Genomic DNA, 27,411 nt, shown 5'->3' on the forward strand with positions numbered 1-27,411 from the left:
GGTATAGGTCTTTTAGAATAATGATTTATAAAAGTCTATGTATAGACCCATTTAGCTTCACAAGGTATCTAATAGTATGTAGTAAAATACATCAAATATAAGCAGGATAATAAATTTATCATAGATTAATTTTCTTTCTTTTTTTCATGGTCTTTATATTATGAAATACCAATAAAAATAGTATGGGAATCATTTTTTTGGTTTTGTTTTTATTTTTGTTTTTCTTTTGGAGATGAAGTCTGACTATGTTGCCCAGGCTAGAGTGTGGTGGCTATTCACAAGCACAATCAGTGGACTATTCCCTGAAACTTCTGGTCTCAAGCAATCCTCCTGCCTCAGACTCCCAAATAGTTGGAAGTATAGGTACACAGTATCATGCCCGGCTGTTTGTGTTTTTTTGTTTTAAATTGTTTTAACTGCCTAAAAATAGGCAATTTATTCTCTTCTGTATTTATTCTCTTGTATTTTCTTTGAAATTTTACTTGTCTACAGAATCTTCAAGTTTGGAAGCCACTTAGCTCTGAAATTCCTCACAAGCCTTTTGAGATCAGCTGATCCCTTTGCTCTCCACGCTGGGGCAGCCCGATTTCAGCACACATACACACTCACATGCCCCATGATCTTACACAACCTTGCAAACAATGGGCTGGAACAAGTTGCCTCTCTCCAGGTATTACATTTGCAGTTCTAGCATTGACTATCAGAAGGGTGGCTTGTCATCTAGGGTAGCAGACCAAAGTAGATGATGACCTCGGCCAGAGAGAGAGAATCTGTGTCTGTCATTATGAAAGGACAAAATTATCTTAATTCTTATTACTTCGCTTAATTCTTGCATCCCATAATAGAAATCAAAAAACTGTTATGTAGTTCATCTACAATCGCCCAGCTAGGGGTGGACCCAGAATTCATAAATAAAAAGTTTTTAACTCTTCTGAATTTCAAGTGGCCTCAACTTATTTTTTTTTTTTTTTTGAGATTAAGAGCAGAGATTTAATAGGCAAAAGAAAGAGAAAGGAGAACAGCTGTCTCTCCTGTGAGACATTCTCCTGAGTGGGACCTCCCAACAGCATAAATATTATTTGTGAGACATAATCCTGATATAATATTCCATAAAATGAACCTTGGTTCACCATGCGGTGAAATGTTTTGTGTTCTTTTGCAACTTGTTATTCTGCTGGAGATAAACACATTCTAGTCTCTCTACTTAGTTTCACATGGTTAAATAAATCTTTCAGTTCATAGCTATATTTTAATTAAAGTGAACGCACGATCTCCTCTTGCTATGATTCTCAACACTGAGGAAAGTCATCTAAACAAATCAGGGGAAAATTACCCCTCAAAACTAAGAGCTTTGTTATGGCATTTTTTTTCTAATGATATTACGTTTGTCAGTTCTGCAGAGAATGGACCTCAGCTAGCTTTTCCAATAAAGAGGATGCAGATAGTTTGTAAGGATTCTTTCTGAGCAGAAAAAAAATTGAGGAACATAGGCAAATAATATCTTAAAGTCCTCCATTCATCCTGTCTGATAATATTGGTACCATGCAAGAATATTATCTGAGTAATACCTGTCAAGAGAATTAAAACCGAAGGCTGATTTAGAATAAAATTCTGTTTTATTTATTTTATTTTGCATTGCTTTCTTTTTTTTTATTACTTTTGAAAAGGGGTCTTGCCAGGCTGTCCAGGTTGACCTGAAACTCCTGGGTTCAGGTGGTACTCCTGCCTCAGCCTCCTGAATAACTGGGATGATAAACCTTTTAGAGAAGAAGTCTCACTATGTTGTCCAGCCTAGAGTGCAGTGGCTATTCACAAGCACAATCAGTGGACTATAGCCTCAAACTTCTGGTCTCAAGTAATCCACCTGCCTTGATGCCATCTCTGTCTTCTTATTATAAGATTGCTGTACAAATGACATATGCTGCAAGCTAGATTCAAAGCATTACTTCCTTTCTATGACTGCGTAAATGAAAAACAAGAGAGATAAAAATGAGAAATAATACTTTTACAGAACTACAAAATAAACCTTCTATAAAAAGATTTCCTTTAGAAGATAGATGCAAGTGAAGAAACAGATGAATCTTAATTACTATACTAGACTATCAATAGCATGGAAACCAATCTGAACTCTCCAAAAAGTAAAATGGGGATTGACAGACATCCCCAGATGATAATGTGTATCAGGATTATGATAACTTTAACATTTTATATGTAACACAGCTTTGAAATTTCTTTCTTATTGTAAGGATAAGGTATAATATCATAATTATGTATATAATAAAAATTAAATATGAGACTGATGAAATTCAGGTATTGGGATCAAAGTTGAATGATGCTTAATGAAAATAATTTTTTAAATTTAGTTTTTAATACCCTGCTGTTTTTCTTTTTTCCTTCAAACCATACATCATTTTGTAAATAATAATATATGACAATTTCCTTGTAAACATTCTGAAATTATGCCTACATATGCTAAATTACTTATGGTCATTACTCACGCTAATTACTTTCTGTTTTTTTCTTTCTTTTCTTTCTTTTTTTTTTTTTAAGAGACAGCGTTTCACTCTGTCACCCAGGCTGGAGTGCAGTGGTGCAATCACAGCTCACTGCAGCCTCGACCTCCTGGGCTGGGCCAAGCAATTTTTCCACCTCAGCCTCCCGAGTAGCCAGAATTTTAGGAGTACTCCACCATGTGCAGTTAACATTTTAATTTTTGTAGAGATAGAGTTTCACTATGTTGCCCAGGCTGGTATCAGTCTCCCGGGTTCAAGTGATCCTCCTGCCTCCTCCCAAAGTGCTAGGATTATAAGCATAACACACAATGCCTGGCTGATGATTACTTTTAAAAGACAAGTCCTAAATGCTGCAATAGAGAACAAATCTATTTATTACCTGTCAATCATATCCAGTTTCACATGAAGATTGTAATTTAATGTCACTGAATAGCATGTAATACTTTTCATTTTTTCTCTTACTTCAACTCGTGTCAGTGGTTTATCTGCATTGTATTCTATTCAGTTGAAGAGTTTATAATTGTACCAAATACTTAGGAATTATTAAATAAAATTAAAAACTTTTAAGCAGAGACTATGGGGTTTTCTAGATATAGAATCATGTTATCTACAAGCAGGGATAGTTTGACTTTATCTCTTCCTATTTGGATCTGATAAACAGCTTTAGCAAAGTTTCAGGATTCAAAAGCAATGTACAAGAATCAGTAGCATTCCTATACACCAATATCCAAACCAAGAACCAAACCAAGAATGCAATACCATTCACAATTGCCACTAAAATAATAAAATACCTAGGAATACAACTAATCAGGGAGGTGAAAGACATCTACAAAAAAGAATTACAAAACGCTGCTCAAAGATATCAGAGATGACAAAAACAAATAGGAAAACCTTCCATTCTCCTGGGTAGGAAGAATCAATATCATTAAAATGGCCATATTGCCAAAAGCAATTTACAGATTCAATGCTATTCCTATCAAACTACCAATGCTATTCTCCACAGAATCAGAAAAAAAAAAAAAAACTTTTAAAATCCATATGGAACCAAAAAGAGCCAAAATAGCAAAAAAGAAGAAAGCAAGCAAAAAGAACAAAGCTACAGGCATCACATAGCCTGACATCAAACTATACTACAAGCCTACAGTAACCAAAACAGCATGGTACCGGTACACAAACAAACACATGGACGAATGGAACAGAATAGAGAGCGTAGACATACTGCCACACACCTACAACCATCTAATCTTCGATAAAGCTAACATAAACAAGCAATGGGGAAAGGACTCCTGTATTAGTCTGTTTTCATGCTGCTGATAAAGATATACCTGAGACTGGGCAATTTACAAAAGAAAGAGGTTTATTGGACTTACAGTTCCACATGGCTGGGGAGGCCTCACAATCATGGAAGAAGGTGAAAGGCAAGGAGAAGCAAGTCACCATTTTACATGGAAGGTGGCAAGCAAAAAGAGAGAGCTTGTGCAGCAAAACTCCCATTTTTAAAACTATCAGATCTTATGAGACTCATTCACTATCAGGAGAACAGTGAAGGAAAGACCCAGCCCCATAATTCAATCACTTCCCACCAAGTTCCTCCCATGAAATGTGGGAATTGTGAGAGTTACAATTCAAGATGAGGTTTGGGTGGGGACACAGCCAAACCATATCAACACCCTATTCAATAAATGGTGCTGGGATAGCAGACAAGCCATATGCAGAAGATTGAAACTTGATTCCTGTTCTTACACCATATACAAAAATGTACCCAAGTAGGATTAAAGACTTAAATATAAAACCTAAATCTATAAAAACTCTGGAAGATAACCTAGGAAATACCATTCTGGGTGTATGACCTGGCAAAGATTCCATGACAAAGATGACAAAAACAATTGCAACAAAAATCAAAATTTACAAATGGGACCTAATTTTATTAAATAGTCTTTGCATGGAAAAAGAACCTATCAACAGAGTAAACAGAGCACCTATAGAATGGGAGAAATTATTTGCAAACTATGCATCTTGCAAAAGTCTAATATTCAGAATCTATAAGGTACTTAAATTTACAAGCAAAACACAAACAACCTTATTAAAAAGTGGGCAAAGGACATGAACAGGCACTTTTCACAAGAAGAAATGCATACAGCCAACAAGCATATGGAAAAAAAATGCTCAATATCACTAATCATTAGAGAAACGCAAATCAAAACCACAAGGAGATACTATTTCACACCAGTCAGAATGGATATCATTAAAAAGTCAAAAAATAACAGGTGCTGGTGAGGTTATGGGGAAAGGGAATGCTTATACACTGGTGATAGGAGTGTAAATTAGTTCAGCCATTGTGGAAAGAAGTGAGGCAACTCCTCAAAGAACTTAAAACGGAAATACCATTTGACCCAGCAATCCCATTAGTGGATATATATCAGAAGGAATGTAAATCATTCTACCATAAAGGTACATGCATGCATATGTTTATTGCTGTACTATTTATAACCTCAAAGACATGAAATCAACCTAAATGCCCATCAACAGTAACTGGGTAAAGAAAAAGTGGTACATATACACCATGAAATACTACGCAGCCATAAAAAGAACAAGATCATGTCCTTTGCTGCAACATGGATGGAGCTGGAGGCCATTATGCTAGGCAAACTAATGCAGGTATAGAAAACAAAATACCACATGTTATCACTTATAAGTGGGAGCTAAACAATGAGAACACATGGACACAAAGAGGGGAACAACAGACACTGAGGCCTACTTGAGTGGAGGGTGGGAGGAGGGAAAGGATCAGAAAAAATACCTATCGGGTACTATGCTTATTACCTGGGTGACAAAATAATATGTATATCAAACCCCATGACACACAGTTTACCTATATAACAAACCTGTACATGTACTCTTGAATCTAAATAAAAGTAAGAAAAAAACTTAAAACTTAATTAGCCACTAACCAAGAAGAAAATATGGAATGTCAAATTTGAAGTATTTTCACAATAAAATGAACTTTAAAACAATGCAATAAAATCATTTTAAATTCTAATTTTTTAAATTAAGTAATTAATCATATTATCTCATAAAATTAATAGGCATTATGATAAGACAGTTTGCCCCATTAGAGAGCTAAGAATGCCAGGGGAAAGGCCTGTTGACTCATTGCCAGAGTATTATTTCAAAAAGCGATATGGAATTAAACTTGAATTTTTATGAAAAAAAAAAAAAAAAACACTGCTAATGCAAAACCAATTCCACTAAGCCAATTTCAATTCTTTGCATACTGCCCTCATAAACGAAAGAACTGTATTTTAGTTGAGAACTCAAGAACTGAACGCTGAAACAATATCATGAGCTACAATTTGTAAAATGTGTTAAAGTCTGTTGTTTTGATAGTATGTACATACCAATAGCTATGTTGACTTTTGCTTCTAAGCTTCCATAAGTGTTTCTTCAACCCCAGTTGTGTTTCCGGGCTTCAATTCCTTATTCCAATTTCACTGTCCTACCATCATCTTAAAATCAATATACCTAATGTTGAATTTGTTTTTCTTTTTTTTGAGATGGAGTCTCACTCTGTCACCCAGGCTGGAGTGCCCAGGCACAATCTCGGCTCACTGCAACCTCCACCTCCCAGGTTCAAGCGATTCTCATGCCTCAGCCTCCCGAGTAGCTGAGATTACAGGTGCACACCACCATGCCTGGCTAATTTTTTAATTTTTAGTAGACACGGGGTTTCACCATGTTGGCCAGGCTGGTCTCAAACTCCTGACCTCAAGTGATCCGCCTTTCTCGGCCTCCCAAAGTGTTAATGTTGAGTTTTTTAACCTTCCATCTAGATCTGCTTGTTTTCCCAATGTGCTTTCTAAAGGTTCTGTGTCAGCCAAACATTGTAACCTGTCATTTAAGAACCTCAACACTATAACCCAACCTATTTCTATTTCCTTAGTGCAATTTTCCACTGTTACTATGTTCTATTTTCTGTTAACTTTTGTTTATTTTGCTTTGTTTTTGTTACAATTACCTTTAAGAATCTGTAGACATTTTTCTCCAGGAAAATACCCATGTATCTATAAACCCAACATTCTTTATGCTACTTTAGGGGGTTCAAGAATGTTTAACAACTCACAAATAAACCTCTATGAGTTGTATTAATTGGTGCAAAACATTATATTTTCCAGGTTAGGCATCCCTTTTTTCTTCATGTAAAATCCTAGGCCATTTAATATTTTCTGCATATTTATTGTATTTTCTTCACCCTGAGCTCTGATTTTGTTGATCCCTTCATCAGCAAACCCCCTCTGCTATACACAGACATTCTTCAAAGCCTATCTCAAATGCTCACATCTCTACATTTTGGGGGGGATTTTGACTATCCAGAATATATCCTCTTTATGCTGATAATATTATATTTATTTTCATTGAAAAACTTACCCTTTTCTTATGTGGTCCACATTTGCCTTGCAGGAGCAATTCCTGATTAATTTAAACCAACAAGCAGATACAAGCTGTTGGACTTAGAGATTGGTTGATATATAGGCACATGACTGAGATGCTAGCAGAGTTTTGGTTGCTCCTTGAAAAGTAGCTTCATTACTCTTCAGTGTATATACTATTTTTCTTTTAGATTTCAGAAAGCAAGCATATAATCTTTCTGCTGCTGCCAATGCCGTCTTGTAACTTCAAGTAAAGCAAATTTAGGCTTCTGAAGGAAACAAAGGAAATGAAAAGAAACTAGGTCTTGAGTGACATTGTTGAGCTACTAGAGCATGACTGACAAGAAGCCTAAATTTTCTGGATTTTACATTTATATTAGTCAAAAAATTTTCCATATTATTTGAGCTAGTTTGAGTCCAGTTTTCTGTTTTTCACAAACAACCCTGTTTTTCCTTTTTAGTGCATTATAAAATTTATGGGTTCAATTATTATTTAACATCTCTTAATCTATGTTGTAATGGTATATGTGTCTTATTTCCTATCAGTTCAGAAGTTCAGAGCCTGCAAAACTGTACATCAAGTATGTTTTTAACATCCATTTGATCTTCAACAGGACCTTGCTTATCCATAATTTCTTTATACATTACATTTTCACATCAACATCAGGCTGCTGCCCATGCACCAAGACTCCAAGACAGTTCCCACAGACCCAGGATTCTGGCCTGTGCTGGTATACTCAGGCTCAAGACCCCACTCAGTACCAGATAGGTCCAGGTTCCAGGCTGCCCCTCAGGGACCCAGACTCCAGGCCTACCTCTGCAGATCCAGGCTCCATCCTTATCCCATGGATATAGTCACCATGCCCACCCCAGTGGACCTCACTACCAGATCCATCTACCCACTGACCCCAAACCTAAGACAACCAGCCTGAGGACTCCAGCAGCCAGCCTTCCTAAGGACCCCAACAGCTGGCCTGCCCAGAATCTCTGGATGGGCTGACTGATGAAGAGCTTTTCCTGCTAAGGTTAGACTGAAAAGATTGGAAGAGGTGTCTACTTCTTCAAATGTACAGACACTAACACAAGTCCACAAGGATCACAAACAATCAGGAAAACATGAAACCCCCAAAGGAATAAAATAAAGCACTAGTAAGTGATCCTAGAGAAATGGAGATCTATGAACCGCTTGCAAAATAATTCTAAAGCATCTCAACTCAGGAAGCTTAAAGAAGTTCAGTGAAGACAAAGCGGAGAGACAATTAAACAAAACCAGAAAACGCATGAACAAAATTAAAAGTTCAACAAAAAATAGCAACTCTAACAAAGAACCAAACAAAAACTCTAGAGTTAGAAAAAATTATTGAACTAAAAAATTTTATAAATAGCTTAAATAGAAGACTCACGTTGAAGGAAAAAATCAGTGAGCTTGAAGACAGGTCATGTGAAATTACCTAGTCAGAAAAAAGAAAAGAAAAAAAATTTAAAAAGAGTGAAGAAAGCTTATGGGACTTATAGGACATCATGAAGCAAGTGAACATGTGCACTCTGGGAGACTCAGAAGGAGCAGAGAGACAGAAATTGACAGAAAGCTTATTTAAAGAAATAATGACAGAAAACATTCCAAATTTGTGGAGGGAAATAAAATCCAGATGTTTGAAGCCCAAAGAACCTCAAATAGATTAAACACAAAGACAACTTCACTGAGACACATAAACAAATTCTCAAAAGTCAAGACAGAGTATTTTGAAAGCAGCAAGAGAAGAGCAACTTGTAACATACAAGGGAACTTCTATGAAACCATCACAGGTTTCTCAGCAGAAACTGTAGTCCAGGAGAGACTGGGATGATTAGATAGATAGATAGATAGATAGATAGATAGATAGATAGATAGATATAGAGAGAGTGAGAGACAGAGTTATGGAGTACATTGTGGTTCTAAAAAGTTATATTTAAATCGCTAACCCTCACTATGACTGTATTTTGTGTTGAGACCTTTAGGAAAGTAGTTAATGTTAAATGAGGTAAAAAAGATGAGGTCCCAATCCAATAGAAGTGGTGTGCTTCCTAAGAAAAGGAAAAGACACAGGATCTCTCTCTTTCTCTCTCTCTCTCTCTCTCTCTCTCTCTCTGTCTCTCATTCTCCATGCACACACAGCAGGGCCATGTGAGGACTCAGTAGGAAGGTAGCCATCTACAAGCTAGGAAGAGAGGCTTCACCAGAAACCATCCCTAATGGCACCTTGATCTTGGATGTCTAGCCTCAAGAACTGTGAAAAAAAAAAGTTTACCATTTAAACCACCCAGTCTCAGGTATTTAGCCTTTTGCAGACTAAAGTAGGTAGGCAGGCAGATAGATAGATAGATAGATAGATAGATAGATAGATAGATAGACAGACAGACAGACAGACAGACAGACATGTCCTAGTCAGACTTTGCCTTGCAGGGAGGTCAGAGAAAGGCTGTCATGCTGCATAACTCCAAGAGATCTTATCCACATAAAACACAGTGTGAATTATGTCCCCTGAAGCCATGCAATGCTGCAGCTCTGGGTGATGGCAGGAGTTACTGAGAAGTAGAAGTTTGAATTGATGCTAGAAGTATAAATTAGTCATATTCATTGAAAGACAAGGGAAGAAGGGTATTCCAGGCAGAAGGCACACTTTGTGAAAGGTTATAGGCAAATGAAATAAACATGGCCTTCTTAAGAAACTTCAAGATGTAAGAACTTCTAAGGTAAGAGTAGAAGACACATAGGAGTGTGTGTGCAATAAAATCTTTGAACAAAACTGAGCTACCTGTTGCTGTTATTCTTGTGGCCTTTGCCTAGTTTTGCTTAAAACAAAAGAAACAAAAAATCTTGAAGTGAGACAAATTTTTATCTTATTTTCACTTTATGCTCAGTTGGTCTCCAAGACCTAGTATTTTTTAGTTTTGAATATCTACCACTTTATCTTGTCACTGTCTATTCCCACTAGCACGTTTTACTCACTGTTGGAAAATTGTCTAACTGCTAAGTAGACAGTACTTCTTCCTATTCTGTTCCCACCGGTGAGCCCTGTTTAGAAAATGTAATTGCTTTGCTTGGATATATTAAAAAGCTAGTGCCTTGGCAATATGTTATTACTGACTTTTATGTGGATTGATCAAAGTGAAAATCCATCTATAAGGCCCTGAATGTGGAGTGAGTTTACAAGCAGAAGAAGGATTAAGTGGCTGCTTTTAAGAAAAGAATTACATTTAGTAGCAGAAGATGTTGATTCAGCTGTAGGATACTTAAGAATTGGTGTGCTACAGATGTATCTAATTGTATGTAGATGTTGATTCAGCTGTAGGATACTTAAGAATTGGTGTGCTACAGATGTATCTAATTGTATGTTCTTTTGGTTCCTCTTTGGGGAAATACTGCCCCAAATATTTACTATTATATATTCTGAGCAATACCAAAACCCCAATCCAGTGATCAAGCTATTGTCTCTCAGCAAAGTGCTCTCCCGTCTGTACTCTACACTCTGTCTTGTTTTGCTGGGACTGTGGCTCTGCAAGCCTTATTTTTGCCTTCCCAGCTAGATCCTTGTTAGCTTCCAACAATAGGGTGCACTAGATGAAAAATGCAAGGCTGCAGGAGAAAGAAAGGACACCCTCCTTCCTGTTTGCTTCCTACCTGGCAGCTTGTAGTTCCTGTGAGCATCGCCTTTCTTTGCTTCTTCACTCTGGCAGAGCAGTACCTTCCTGGAGCAGTGGCGGGAGGCAATTTGCAGTTTTCCGCGTTTTCTCTGAACCGGTGTTACAGTGACTACTCAGAAAAACCAGCATCAGCTGGTTATCCCCATCTGCTCAGAGAACTGTCCTAGGCCCACAGGCTCTGTCCTCTAAATTTCTAAGTTTTAGTAATTCCACTTTCTGTCTTTGCACCCTAAACATTAGGGGTGGTGTCTGATTCCTCCAGTTGCTAACTCTGTAATATACCTCAGAGTTCTAATTTACTCTTTCAGTTAGTTAATAACTTTTTACCTACTTAACAATTAGTTATATTAAATTCTCATTATTCAAATAGCTTGTATATGGGTCATAATTCAACCAAAGAAGCAGAATCAGTAGAATATCTATCTATCTATCTATCTATCTATCTATCTATCTATCTATCTAATCTATGCATGCATATGTATATAGGTATACCTACACATATGTATCTACATATATACCATATATGTATATGTCTGTGTATATATATGTGTGTGTGTGTGTGTGTGTGTATGTATATATATATATATATATATGACTGTGGGGGCAGGCTAGGCATGTCTGAAATCCATAGAGCAGGCCATCAGGAATGCAGTGCTGGAACTCTTGGGCATGGGCTAAACCTGCTGTCCACAGTTGGGATTTCGTCTTTATCAGGGAAGTCTCAGCTCTGCTTTTAGGTCTTTCCGTTTATTGAATCAGGCGCACCCAGATTATCTAGGATAATTTTCTGTATGTCAAGTCAACTGATGATGGACCTTAGTCATATCTACGACATACCTTCACGGCAACACTTAGATTAGTGTTTGGTTGAATAAATGGGAACCGCAGCCTAGCCAAGTTGACAGTCAAATACCTTCACAGTTGGTGTGGTTTCTGTCTCTTTCCTGGGGTCCAACTTGTACAGACCATCATCTGTAGGTAGAGTGCTGGATTTTCTAGCTGAACAAATGACAGGAAAGAAGAATCAGTGGGAGGAGCTCTCTTTCTAATTTCTCTAAGACATTACAAAATGAGATCACTTGTAAGTCTAAAGTGCAGGCTCCAGCTCTTTGTCTTTAAACATTTTTAAGAGTGATGTATATTTAGGAAACTTGCTTCTATTCCTGCCCTTGGCTTCTTATGTTTGATTTTACCCATAAATTATGAAGAATGCATCTTAAAATTTTATTGAACAAAAAGAATATATTTTTACTAGAACAGTGCATTAAATAAAGTCTTCTTGATTGATAGGACATTAATAAACCTGAATCTAACATACCTTTGTCTATTTGAATATTTGCATCAGATGCCTACATGTTAGAAATGCTGTAAAATGTTATTTTTTTTCCTATTCTATTTACTTAAATTGTTTTTATCTCAGGCAAAACACTTGGTGAGTTCTCTGACCTTGAGCCACTTTCCTGTTTATTTTCTGAGTTATTGTGAGGTTCAAGTGGGATAATGTATGGGAAGATGCTTTGTCCACGCTGTGAGGCATTCTTTTTGCTTTAGGAACATCAACTATGATTTCAAAGATATGAGCACCTAGCAGTTCTGTTTTCTCAGCTCTAATATTTTAACTCATTTTTCTCTTTCCATTTTGAAAAGCTTTAATGCTTCTCTGGATTTATTTGTTGAACTTACTATTTCAATAAAATTCATTTAGGAAATAGTTTTCTTTGGAAGGCACTTCAAAAGAGATTTATGACTTTGATTTTCTAGATTCATTTTTCAGAATCATAGACACTACATGGAGAGATTGTTTAGCTTCCACTAAGTACCTAGTGTTCCTAAGGTAGCTTTTATGGAGCTGGTTAGCCAAACTTAGACCCAAGAGACCAAAGGGAGATCTAACCTTCACTCCGTTCCGTTCTTCTCTAAAGCTCTGAAAATAAATGTACTTGGATCCTGGTTTTATTCCATCTGGTCCTCATGCTAACATGATTGCAGTCTCTGGGATATAGCCTTGAGAATAATTTCCCACCTGCTGAGAACACAGTGTCAGAGAAGGTGGAATATGGATCTGTTGAATATTTCCTTCTGGAAAAACTATTCTATGCTCTTGTAAGGTTTGTTTCTGAAATGGCCAACTCAGTTGGCTGGAAACACCGTGTAGAGGATGAATATTCTTTCTTGACGATAGCCATCCATTTTTATGTACCCAGGAATGATAGGATATTAAAATGAGAAATTAAGGAAGGGACAGTTTTGATATGCACATGTATTAGCTTGCTAGGGATGCTATAACAAAATAACACAAACTTGGTGGCTTAAACAAATAAATTTATTTTCTCACGGTTCTAGAGACTAGAATTCCAAGATCAAAATGTCAGCAGATTTCGTTCTTTTTGCAGCTTGCAGGTGGCTGCCTTCTGGCCACGTCCTCACATGGTTTCACCTCTGTGCACACTCATCTCTGATATCTCTGTGTGTTCAAATCTCCTCATAAAAACATCAGCTAGAATGGATTAGGGCCTGCCCTAGTGACCACTGTAACTGAGTCACATCTATATGCAGTCACATTCTGAGGTAGAAGGACTTAAATCTATGAGTTTTGAGGGTGATGCAATTCAGCCCATAAACGGCTTGCAAATAGCTCAGTACTAGGTATGGTGATAAGGCATTTTGTCATTTAATTTTTAAAGCAAGTTATCAAAATAGGCTCTATTATTTTCTCCACTGTGCATGTGAGAAAATTCATACTAAGTGAAGTTAAGATGGTTAATGTTGGTAAGTTGGTGGAGTTGAGGTCTTGTGAATGGGAAAAGGGTCCCTGGCATCAAAAGAAATGTGAGAAAATCATAAACCCGAGGAAGCTTCTGTCCATGAATTGCATAACATTTCGAGAAGGTAAGGAAACAGGTTGGACTTCAATTTCACATTAGTGTAGTGAGACCTTTCCTATACTTTTGAGTTTTCCAGGATCTCATTCCAGAAAAGCTGAGTATGCCAGAATGTATCCAGAAAAGTCTCCTCTAATTCAGACTTAACTTTGTCAGTGCTTTGCATTTAATGGGTCTTCTTCAGAGGACTGGCCTTGGGCTACTGGACTCATTTCTAGGTCTCACAGATAGTAAGAGTACGTGGGAGTAAATGTTCCCTCCACCCAGGGTTGCTCACCTGGCAATGGCTGACTGGAGCATAATCAGGAGGACAAGCTCCTCAGTGTAACTTCCCTTGGAAATTCCCCTGGGAATCAGAATGAAGCTGGGATTTTGCTGGAAATTTCACCCTTGCTTGGTTTCTTCTCCTTTCCTGCTCTGCTTCCCTGGTCCATGTCAGTTTCCCTTTGTGGCATATTGTTAGTAAATTACTTGCACATAAATCTTTGACTCAGGGACTAATTCTGGGTAACTGAACCTAAGACACTTTCTGTGGCTAAATCTTATTCTAATTTGCTTGAATTCTTTCAAGAAAACCAAGGATTAAATCAAATCTAAATACAGTGATGGAAAACAACAGAAAACCTGGGTTTAATTACTGGCTCTGCCATGTATCGGCTTAGTGATTGGATCCTTCATCACTCATTCCAGTGCAAAACACTGAAAATCAAATCAGTCAGACTTAAAAAAAAATACAAAGGAGTTTGTTCATTTATCTAACTTCAAATCCAGGAGTAGCTCTGACTTTCAGTGTGACTGATGTTAATAGAATTTTGTTTCATCCCTTTTGACTTCCTGCATTGCAGCAAGATGGGCACCATGAGCTCCAGTTTTCACCTTAGTAGTTCAGCACCCTCCACAGAATGAGGGCACCTAGTCTCCCAAATCAGTCCTGAGATTTATTCTGATTGGTCCAGTTTAGAAAATGTGCCTTCGCTTGAACCAATGAATGTTTCCAGTTGGTCAGGTGGGACAGATTTCCTTCTCTGGAGCCAGGGTAGAATCAGCCCCAACTTAACTATAATAACTGAGGGTGGGGAAAAAGTGATAGGTTTCTTAAGGCAAAACTGAGGTAATAGAAGAAAGATAAATGGATATTGAGCAGACAAAATTAACTAGTGCATACATGGAGCTTGAATGAGATAATTAACGTTTATAAATCACTCTATCCTTACTGCTAATTGGAAATATAGTCCTTATTGTATAGGGTTGTTATGATGATTAAAATGACAGGATGTAGAAAGAGTTATCAGCACAGTGCCTGATGCATAACAGTTGCTCAATAAATGATAGTTATTAATACACTAGTGATAGAATTACGCGTGGTTATCTCAAGGTCCCTTCTGTCTGAAGCATTTTATTATTCTAAGTTTTTCAGTGATGAACTCCGATGTGAGGAAATAAACTAAGACAGAACCCATATCCTGTGGACACGTGCCTAGAATGGCAAAAGCTTCCAGGAGCAAGTCAAGTCGTGCTTAACGTTATAACAAGGCAATTCTAATCTGAAACTCTATTGTAAATATCATCGTGATGATTTCGCTGTAAAGATTATTTCGGGTGGGGGATATTGGGAAGGGGAAATAATTAGGGAAGTAGAGAAGCATTGAGTATTTGTATTTCTTTTCTACTCACAATACCTGTTAAATTGCTAAGAAAAAATAGGAAAATACAAGATGTATGTAATTTTTTTCTGATTTTTGTGTAGGTGGCTATGAGATGACAAAAAGAATCATCTGTGGCCCTTGGTAGAAAAAATAAATTTTTTTATTACTTTATAGTGAAGCTCTATTTTATCATTTCACATAGCTATGTGCTAGGCAATAGTAAAACAGACTTCTCCATATGTATTATTTCTGGTTTAATGACTAAGTGTCACTCAATCATTTTCCCAATTCAATGTAAATATATCCAAATTAAACAGTACAAATTGCCTTTACAGTTAAACATTTAGCCTTTTTTCTTGGAAATAAACTTAATAATTACATTTTTAATATTCAATGGTCCTTGTTACCTTAGAAGAACACAGAAGAAAAGAAAAAGCTAAAGGAGAATATTAGCTTTATCTTCATTATTTTGGCTTCATACCTCTAAAATTTCATTCTGAAAGTCATTTTGTACTTACAATTTTCTGGATAATACAAACTCTTCCTTTTAAATTGATCTTTAAATTTAGGATTGTATCCTTTTCAACTTGAGAAAAATATATTTTCTTCTCTGAAAACATTTCTCTTCTTGTCACTGGGTAATAACATTATTTCATTCATTTTGAAAAGAAAGAAATATTTTATCAGATACACAGACATACCCATGTATTCAGTGTTCTGTGTGGGACAGTGAAGACCTGGAAGGGATAAAAATGTACAGTTTTCTCATTAGTGATTGGGCTTATAGCTTTAACAAGGCTTCTTTCCCTTTGCCTTGATCATGCATGCATCATTGGAGAAGAGAGAAAAAAATGTTTCCAATCATTTTTTTAAACCCAGAAACCATTTTCTTTATCATGAATATGAACAGATAAAACAATGCTCATTAAAACTATTTAAGAGATGGAATCACATCTAAACATTAAGAAGTATGAAGCACCTTTACATATAATATTACCTAAGTCTCCAAGATAAGTAAAAAAGCAAAGTCCAAAAAGGAAAAAAAATATGGTAACACAAATAGAATTTATAAATTATTTAAACATAGAATAACTCTGAAAACGTAAAAAGACCCCAATAAAATTGACTACATTCAGGGAAAACTGTAACTCAACTTGAGTTTTATTGTGTACCTTTATTCTTGTTGTTAAAATGTCTCCACATGAAAGTAGAGAGATAGTATAATAATCCTCCACAGAGTCATCATCCATATTCAACAGTGTTCAGAATTTTCCACACTTGCTTCTTGTTTCTTATTTAAATTTTATTTTTGAAGCATTTTAAATGCATGTCCTGAACATTACATCATTTTTTTCCAGTGTACATCTCTAAAAATATACAGGTATTTACTTGTATAAGCACAATACCATTATCACCCCTAACGCAATTGCAATGAACTAAGTGTTTTTGTTTCACCCACTGCCATCAAATTCATATATAGAAGTCTTAATCCCAATGTGATGGTATCTGGAGGTAGTGCCTTTGAATGGTAATTAAGTCATAAAGGTAGAGTTCTCATGAATAAAATTAGTACCTTTATAAGAACAAGCCAGACAGCTACCTAGCTCTTTTTGCAACAAGTGAGGATACCAGGATATCTGCAAATCAGGAACTTGACCTTCACCACCAAACACTGGATACTGGCACCTTGATCTTGAGCTACTCAGCCTCTCAATATTTTGAGAAACAAATGTTTGTTGTTTAAGCCACCTATTCAATGGTACATTGTTATGGCAGTTTGAACTAAGACAACAATTAACAATAACTTTTGATTTTGTGATATATCCAGTCCATTTTACAATGTCTTCAATGATCAAAAAAAGTCTTTGAAAAGGATCGCATATTTTTTTAATTGTAATGACCATAACATTAAGTCATTCTTATCATTACGACATTTTAATTTAGAGTAGTATCTTCTATCTTTTTATTTGTCATGCCATTAACTTGTTGAAAAAACTAAGTCAATTTCCTGAAGAATATCTTACAACCTAGATTTCTGTTTGTTACTTCATGATTTCTTTTAATTTGTTCCTCTATCCCCTCTCCATTATTCCTGAAAAAAAAAAGGCAAAATCTTGATTAGATTGAAATATGTTCATTGCTAACATTAAAACTAAATGGGATTTTGGCCGGCGTGGTGGCTCACGCCTGTAATCCCAGCACTTTGGGAGGCCGAGGTGGGTGGATCACTAAGTCAGGAGATCTAGACCATCCTGGCTAACACAGTGAAACCCCGTCTCTACTAAAAATACAAAAAAAAAAAAAATTAGCCAGGCGTGGTCGCAGGCCTCTGTAGTCCCAGCTACTCCGCAGGAGAGTGGCGTGAACACGGGAGGCGGAGCTTGCAGTGAGCCGAGATCGCACCACTGCATTCCAGCCTGGGCTACGGAGGGAGACTCGGTCTCAAAAAAACAAACAAACAAAAAAACTAAATGGGATTTTAACAACATTATTTCAACAAGACCCTTTATGGATTTATTAAAGGTCCAGCTCTGATCCTGGTTCTGTTAGATGCATACTCAAATGCCCAGCATTCTCAAAATGCTCCCCAACATTTCCTCTTCTTGCCGGAAATTGCTTGTGAATGAATATAAGTATTTGGAAAAGTTTGGTAGTACCAGCTGGTCTTTAACAGCAACAAAAAGACCTGGTCTTTGACATATAGGGGGACTTTGAAGGTCTGAAAGCCCTATTTCTAATAGATGCCTTGGGTAGTTATGAAATTCCTAGAAAATATTAGATATGAAACTTAAATATGTAGATATTAAACTCCTAGAAAATATTAGAAATAACAAGGCTTAACACTTTTTCACTTATTTGTAGCCTGGCTGATTTTTTACTTTGCAAGTCTTAATGCTTTACATGCCCTCGGGTTTGCTTAATAAATTAGATTCTTTGGAAAGCCCACTAAATTAAAAAAAATCATTTTTCATTCATTTAATCAGATATTCATTTATGAATAATCAATGAATCCCCACTTGGTGCCTGGCACTATTCTAGAAATTGGAACAAAGATGTAAAAACTCTACAGTCATTTTTATGCGTTCCAATTGAGTTAAAAGTATTCCTCATTTAGTATGTGTGTATGTAATATACAAAACATGAACAAGGCTTTACTATGATAAAAAGATAAATCAGACAGATCACCTGCCCTCTTGATATCTTAGTGTGGTGGTGGGGAAAACATACCCACATCCTGCTGGACCAAACTGTGCTACACTTGAAAGGCAGATAAAATTCTATTGATATAAAGAATGATCAAGATTGTTTCTAACTAAAGGCTCTGAAGCTTTTATTTCATCAAAGTCCTCATTTAATGGCAAAATAATACTAGAAACAACTGGATTGATATGTGTTTTATTCATATGCCTTAAAAAGTCACATTTGGTTTGTATTCAAATGGAATTTATCATGAATTCATGAGCATTTTTTTATTATGAATGGTTTGTTGCTTTTTTAGTGATGTTTTATCATTCACTAGCAAAAAGGCACTTGAGAACTGAGTGATGTACATTCCTATTTATTATTTGTTTGTTTTGCATTTTTATTATTTGAAGATCTTCTTCCTCCCATCCCCATCTTATTCCTGAACCGTGTTCAGTGAGAGGTAGCAGATTGAGTGGTCCTACGGGAAACGGGTACATGTCAAGTCAAAGCCATCACCAGAAACTCATTATCCAAGCAAACATTGTTGTGGTTTTTCACAGAAGCCTGACCAGGGACAACTCATTCATGAATAATGAAAGTGCAGAAAGAAGAAAAATAGAAAGATTTGAATCCTAGATTTCTATTTTTTGTTCACGTGGAACTCTGGTCTTCAGAAGCAGGCCTTGCTTTGCCACCCTGACATAATTAGGCAAAGGTAGCGACAAATGTAGCTCCCCACTTTATTCTCATTAGCTGGTACTACCTGACACTAGGTTCAAGCAATCACACTTTGTACCATCTGACTTGGAGCATGGTGTGATAGAAATAGCCTTTAATATATCAGAAGGAAAGTGTTTTAGACTTGGATCAGCCACTTACTAGCTATGCAATCATCGGTGAGTTGTTTCTTTAACTTTTCTTAACTTCACTTTAATTTGGATGCAAAATGGGGTTTAAAATACTTTAAGGGCTTTTGTGAGAATCACATGTGATCATGAAAGTGACATCTCTGAAGGCTATGCAAAAAAAGAATCACAATCCAACTTCTTGGTAATATGTTTTGAACAACTTTTTTTTTCCAAATAGAGATTTTGTTTGTTTTTGTGTCAAGAAACATTCACTTACCAGGAATTCAAATGGATATAGACTCTTCTCTTTAGCTGATTTTAATGTAAGGGACATAAATGTAGGTGGTGTTGATAAGGCTGTATGCTGAATTAAAGTAATCACAGGTGTGGGGACTCATCTAGGAAGTGGCAAAGGGTTAATGAGTTTGGAAATTTGGCTTGGCTTAACCTCTAGCAAATAAGGGAGTTATAAATGATCAAGTTAGAATTTAGAATCTGTAAGAAATTTTGAGGAAAGTATATGCATATATATACATTTGATGAAAAGGAAAATAGAATTTGGCTGCAGTAAAAGAGCAGAGAGAAGAGCAGAGGAGGAGAGTTTGAATGGTAGGAGAAATGGGAGAGGCAGAGGGAAAAGGAAGGAAAGGAGAAGAGGAAGGGAGGTAGAGAGAACAAAGAAAGAGGCTTGCCTAGGACTTCCAATGAATTTGGAATTTTGAATACCTTCCCAGAGGTCAAGGACAAAGAGAGGATCCTAAAAACAGCAAGAGAATAAAAGCAAATTATATATAAAGGAGCTCTAATTCTTCTGGCCATGGACTTCACAGCAGAAACCATACAGGCCAAGAGGGAATGGGAGGATATATTCAAAGTGCTAAAGGAAAAAAAATAAAAAACAAATAACAAAAAAAAACCCCTACCAACTGAAAATATTGTATCCAGCAAAGCTATACAAAAAACATGAAGGAGACATACATAAGATATTTTAAACAAACAAAAGCAGAGGAAATGTATGACCACCAGACATGTCATATAAGAAATACTAAAGGGAATTCATCAATCTATAAGAAATGGGTGATAACATGAAGTAAGAAAATCGTCTGAAGATTCTCACTGGTAAAAGTACACAGAAAAATTCAAATATTCTAATATTATAATTGTATTGTGTAAACTACCCATATCTCTAGTCTGACAATGAAAAGACAAATATTTGAATAATAATAATAATTACAACGATTTGTTAACTGGACATACAAAATGATGTAAATCAAAACATCAAAAAATTAAAATGTGGGAGGATAAATTACAAATGTTTTAGCTTTTTGTTTCTTTGTGTCAATGTTGTTGTCTGTTCAAAATAAATTGTTATAACTATAATATGTTTTTTGTAAGCTCAAAATAATTACGGAAAACCTATAATGGATACACTAAAAATATAAAACAAGGAATTAAGATACACCATCAGAGAAAAAGGAAGACAGTAAGAAAAAAAAAATAGGTGAAATGAGTTGCAAAACAGTCATAAAACAAACAAAAAAAAAACCAAATTGGCAGTAGTAACTTCCTACCTATCAATAATAACATTTGAACAAAAATGGAGTAAATTATCCACATAAAAGACAGAGTGGCTGAGGTGGATTGAAAAAAAAAAGGGGGCCTAAATATATGTTGCCTACAAGCAACCTACTTCACCTATACTAAAAAGACACACAAACCAAAAGTGAAGAGATTTAAAAAAAAATTCTACCAAATGGAGTAGCTATACTTATATGAGACAAAGTAGACTTCAAGTTAAAAACTGTAAAAGATACAAAGGAGGTCATTATATAATGATTAAGGGGTCAGTTTGGCAAGAGGATATAAGAATTGTAAATATACATGCACCAAACACTAGAGCACCACAATATAGAAAGCAAATATTAATAGATCTAAAGGGAAAAAACAGACTGCGATGCTATAATAGTAGGGGACTTCAACACCCCACTTTCAGTAATGGACAGATTATTGAGGGAGAAAATAAAAAAAAGAAACATTGGAGTTAAACTACACTCTAGACTAAATGGACCTAACTGACATTTACAGAATGTTTTGTTCAACAGCTGCAGAATACATGTTCTTCTTATCAGCACATGGAGCATTTTTCAACAAAGAGAATATATTAGGCCACAAAACAAGTCTCAACAAGTTAAAAAAATCAAAGTTATATCAAGTATTCTTTTTGACCCACAATAAAATAAACATAGAAATCACTAACAGGAGGAATTTTGGAAATTGTAAAAATACGTGGAAATGGAACAACATGCAGGTCATCCTATATGACCAATGGATCAATCAAGAAATTAAGAAGAACATTCAAAAATTTATTGAAAAAATAAAAATGGGAACCCAAAATACTAAAACCTATGGGATACAGCAAAAATAGTACTAAGAAGGAAGTTTATAGTAATAAACACCTACACTGGAAAAGTAGAAAGGCTTCAAGTAAACAACCTAACAATTCACCTCAGGGAACAAGAAAAGTAAGAGCAAGCAAAACCCAAAATTAGTAAAAGGAAAGAAACTATAAAGACCAGAGTAGAAATAAATGAAATGGAGACAAAAAAAATCAACAAAATGAAAAGTGAGTTTTTTGAAAAGACAAACCAAACTGACAAAGTTTTAGTTTGACTAACAAAAAGGAGAGTAGACCTAAATAGATAAACTCCAAGGTGAAAAAAGAAACATTAAAGTTGTTACTAAATAAAAAGATCATTAGAGACATTTATGAACAACAACTACACACCAACAAACTGGAAAACCTGGAATAAGTGGTTACATTTCTGGGAAAGAAAACACACACAACCTACTAAAATTGAACCATGAAGAAACTGATAATCTGAACAGAACAATAGTGAGTAAAGAGATTGAAATGGTAATTTAAAAGTCTCCCATCAAAGAAAAGTCCTGGATCTGACAACTTCACTGCTAAACTTTAGCAAAGACTTAAAATAAACTGATACCCATTCTACTCAAACTCTTCACAAAAATTGAAGAGGAAGGAATACTTCCAAACTCATTCTATGAGGCCAGTATTATCCTTATACCAAAACTAGTCAAGGACACAATGAAAAAAAGAAAAGCATAGGTCAATATCACTGCAAAAATCCTCAATAAAATACTAGCAAATAGAATTCAACAACAGATTAAAAAGATCATTCACCATGATCAAGTGAGGTTCATCCCAGGGATGCAAGGATGGTTTAATATATGCAAATCAAAAAACCTGATATATCACATTAACAGAACCAAGGGCAAAGCTATATAATCATTTTAATGGATGCTCATAAAGCATTTGATAAAATTTAACATCCCTTCATGAGAAAACCTCTCTGCAAACTGAGTATAAAAGGAACATACTTAAAACAATAAAGGCCACAACTAACATAAAACTGAATGGGGAAAACTGAAAGCCTTTTCTTTAAACTATGGCAGAGGACAAGAATACCCACTTTTACAACTTTTATTCAACATACTACTTGAAGTCCTAGCCAGAGCAATTAAACAAGAGAAAGAAAGAAAGGGCCTACAAATTGTAAAGGAAGAAATCAAATTATCTTTGTTTGCAGAAGACGTGACCTTATGTTTAGAAAAACCTAGAGACTGTGCCAAAACACTGTTAGCACTAATAAAAAATTCAGTAAAGTTGCAGGATCAACATACAAATAAACATACAAAAGTCAGTAACATTTATGTAAACTAACAATGAATAATTGGAAAAAAATGAAGAAAGAAATCCCATTACATTAGTTTCCAAAATGATACCCAGGAATAAATTTAAACAAAGAAGTAAAATATCTCTACAATGAAAACTATAAAACACTGATAAAAGAAATTAAAGAGAACACATACAGACACACAAAATGAAAAGACATTCTATGCTTATAGATTGGAAGAATTAATATTGTTAAAAATGTCCATATTGACCAAAGTGACCTACAAATTCATTGCAATCTCTATCAAAGTACCAGCGATGTTCTTCACAGAAATTGAAAAAACAGTCCTATAATTTGTATGGAATGACAAAAAATTCTGAATAGCCAAATCACTCCTGAGCAAAAAGAACAAAGCTGGAGGCATCATACTGCCTGACTTCAAAATGTCCTACAAATCCATTATAACCAAAACAACATTGTATTGGCATAAAAGTAGACACATAGATCAATGGAACAGAATAAAGAACCCATACACGAATTCATTCATTTAAGCCAACTCATTTTTTACAATAGCGCCAAGAACGTACATTGGGGAAAGGAAAGTATTTTCAATAAATGGTGCAGAAAAAACTGGATTACCACATGCAGAGGGATGAAATTAGACCCCCTCCATCTTACTATACAAAAATCAAATCAAAATGAATTAAAGACTTAAGTTTAAAACCTGAAACTACTAGAAGAAAACCTTGTCGAAATGCTGAGGATATTGGTCTGGGCAATGATTTCTGGGGTAGGTCCTCTAAACAGGTAACAAATCAAAAATAGGCAAATAAAATCACATCAAATTATAAAACTTGTGCTCAGCAAACAATTAACAAAGTGAAGAGATAACTTCCAGAATGGGAGAAAATACTGGAAACTATTCAGTATCCAGTGTATAAGGGACTCAAACAACTCAACAGAAAAAGAAATCAATTAAAAAATAGGCAAAGAACATGAATAGACATTCTCAAACGAAGACACACAAATAGCCAATAGTTATATGAAAAAATACATAATATCACTAATCATTAGGGAAATGCAAGTCAAAACCACAATGTGACATCATCTCACCCCAATTAGAGTTGCTATTATTAAAAGGACAAAAGATAAGTGTTTGCAGCCATTGGAGAAGGGAGAAATCTTATGCACTGTGGGTGGGAATGTAAATTAGTACAGCCATTATGGAAAACGGTATGGAACTTCCTCACAAAACTAAAAATAGAACCACTGTGTGATTCAGCAATCCCACTTTTGGGTATGTATTCAAAAGAAAGGAAATCAATATATTGAAGAGATATCTGCACTCCCAAGTTTATAATAGTACTATTCACAATAGCCAAGATATGGAATCAAACTAAATGTCCATCGATAGAAATGAAAATATGATACATATTCACAATTAAATATTGCTCAGCTCTAAAAAGAATGAAACACTGTCATTTGCAGCAACATAGACAAAACTGGAGGTTATCATGTTATGCTAAATAAGTCAGGTACAGAAAGACAAATATTACATATCTTTACTTATATGTGGGAGCTAAAAAAATTGATCTCATTAAGGTATAAAGTAGAATGATGATTATCAGAGGCTGAGAAGGGTAGGAGGATGGGGAGATAAAGAAAAATTGGCTTTGGATATAGAAATACAGTTTGAAAGAATAAGTTCTTTTTTTCCATAGTGTAGTAGGTGACTATAATTAACAATAATTTATTGTATATTTCAAAATAGCTAGAACAGGAGATTTTCAATGTTTCTAACACAAAGAAATGATAAATGCCCAAATTGATGAATATCTCAAATACCCTGATTTGATTATTACATGTTATATGCATGTCACAAAATAACATATGCACATGAGAAATTTGTATAATTACTAGTATCAATTAAAAAACAATAATAGTACCAAAATTCAAAGAGTTGTTGTGAAGGATTAAATTAAATGAGATTAAAATAATAAATATAATTAGTGATTTAAATTAAATGACATCATTTATATAATATTCCATACATACAGTTCCCAGTGTTGGTGGGTTTCTTTCTTTTTTATCTTTGTGGCCTAAAAAGTACCTATTACAGACCTTATGTTAAACACACATGCACAACTATGATCCTGGCAATATTTTTTTCTTTCAAAACAGTAAGAAAATCCATAATTTATAAGTGGGTGTCAGGATTGAAATTCAGCATTTGTTATTCATTTATTGATTGGATATTTGCTGGGTAACTAATATGTGCAAGGTACTCTGGGAGATACAAAAATTGATAAGATGTGGTCTACTTATGGACTCACTGTGGTACCTCTTGCTGCACAACTCTCTTACTTCTGGGCTGTCAGAAAGGCTTATGATGCAGCAGATGCTGGCAGGAGTTGTCGCTGGTTGAGCAGAGGGAAGGCTGTGAATAGCACCAGAGCTGGCCACTCTCACCTTTGTGTTCCTGGGCATTTTGTATATGTGTCTATTTTTTTAATCAGCTGTGGACTCAGAGAAGAGCACAATGCCTGACCCTCAGCAGATCTTTTATAATTGGCTACTTAATGAATTAAATATAGGATTTAATGTTGTTTGGCTCTGTGTCCCCACCCAAATCTCATCTTGTAGCTCCCATAATTCCCGCATGTTGTGGGAGGAACCCAGTGGGAGATGATTGAATCATGATGGCAGGTCTTTCCTGTGCTGTTCTCATGATAATGAATGGGTTACATGAAATCTGATGGTTTTAAAAATGGGAGTTTCTCTGCACAAGCTCTCTCTTTGCCTGCTGCCTTCCACATAAGATGTGACTTGCTCCTCCTTGCCTTCTGCCATGATTGTGAGGCCTCCTCAGCCATGTGGGACTGTAAGTCCAATAAACTTCTTTCTTTTTTAAATTGCCCAGTCTCAGGTATGTTTTTATCAGAATTGTGAAAGCAGATTAATATAGTAAATTGGTACCAGGAGTGGGGCATTGCTGAAAAGATACCCCCAAATATGGAAGCAACTTTGGAACTGGGTAACAGGCAGAGGGTGGAACAGTTTGGAGGGGTCAGAAGAAGATAGGAAAATGTGGGAAAGTTTAGAACTTCCTAGAGACTTGTTGAATGGGTTTGACCAAAAGCCTGAGAGCGATATGGACAGTAAGGTCCAGGTTGAGGTGGTCTCAGATGGAGATGAGGAACCTGTTGGGAAGTGGAGCAAAGGTGACTCTTGTTATATTTTAGCAAAGAGACTGTCAGCATTTTGCTACTGCTCTAGAGATTTGTGGAACTTTGAACTTGAGAGAGATGATTCAGGGTATCTGATGGAAGAAATTTCTAAGCACCAAAGCATTCATGAGGTGACTTGGGTGCTGTTAAGGCCATTCAGTTTTATAAGGGAAGAAGAGCATAAAAGTTTGGACAATTTGCAGCCTGACAATGTGATAGAGAAGAAAAACCCATTTTGTGAGGAGAAATTCGAGCTGGTTGCAGAAACTTGCATAAGTAATGAGTCAAATGTTAATCCCCCAGACAATGAGGAAAATGTCTCCAGGACATGTCAGAAGTCATCATGGCAGCCCCTGCCATCACAGGCCTGGAGGCATAGGGGAAAATGGTTTCATGGGCTGGGCCCAGGATCCCTGTGCTGTGTGCAGCCTAGGGACTTGGTGCCCTGTGTCCCAGCTGCTCCAGCCATGGCTGAAAGGGGCCAATGTAAAGCTCAGGCAGTGGCTTCAGAGGGTACAAGCCCCAAGCCTTGGCAGCTTCCATGTGGTGTTGAGCCTGCAAGTGCACAGAAGTCAAGAATTGGGGTTTAGGAACCTCTGCCTAGATTTCAGAAGAGCAGAAGTTTGCTGCAGGGGCAGGGTGCTCATGGAGAACCTCTGCTAGGGCGGTGCAGAAGGGAAATGTGGGGCTGGAGCTCCCACACAGAGTCCCTACTGGGTCATGCCTAGTGGAGCTATGAGAAGAAGGCCATCTTCCAGACCCCAGAATGGTAGATCCACCAATGGCTTGCACCATTCTCCTTAAAAAGCAGCAGACACTCATTGCCAGCCCATAAAAGCAGCAGGCAGAGGAGCTGTGCCCTGCAAAGCCACAGGGGTGGAGCTGCCCCAAACCATTGGAATCTACCTCTTGCACCAGTGTGACCTGGGTAGGAGACATGGAGTCAAAGGAGATCATTTTGGAGCTCTAAGATTTGACTGGCCCACTGGATTTTGGACTTGCATGGGGCCTATAGCCCCTTTGTTTTTACCAATTTCTCCCATTTGGAATAGCTGTATTTACCCAATGCTTGTATCCCCATTGTATCTAGGAAGTAAGTTGCTGTTGATTTTACAGGCTCATAGGCGGGAGAGACTTGCCTTGTCTCAGATGAGACTTTGCACTGTGGACTTTTGAGTTAGTGCTGATATGAGTTGAGACTTTGGGGGACTGTTGGGAAGGCATGGTTGGTTGTGAAATGTGAAGGTATGAGATTTGGGAGAGGCCAGGGGTGCAATGATATGGTTTGGCTCTGTGTACCCAC

The sequence above is a fragment of the Hylobates moloch genome, unplaced genomic scaffold, assembly GCF_009828535.3.
Source record: "Hylobates moloch isolate HMO894 unplaced genomic scaffold, HMol_V3 SCAFFOLD_27, whole genome shotgun sequence".
Classification (NCBI taxonomy): domain Eukaryota; kingdom Metazoa; phylum Chordata; class Mammalia; order Primates; family Hylobatidae; genus Hylobates; species Hylobates moloch.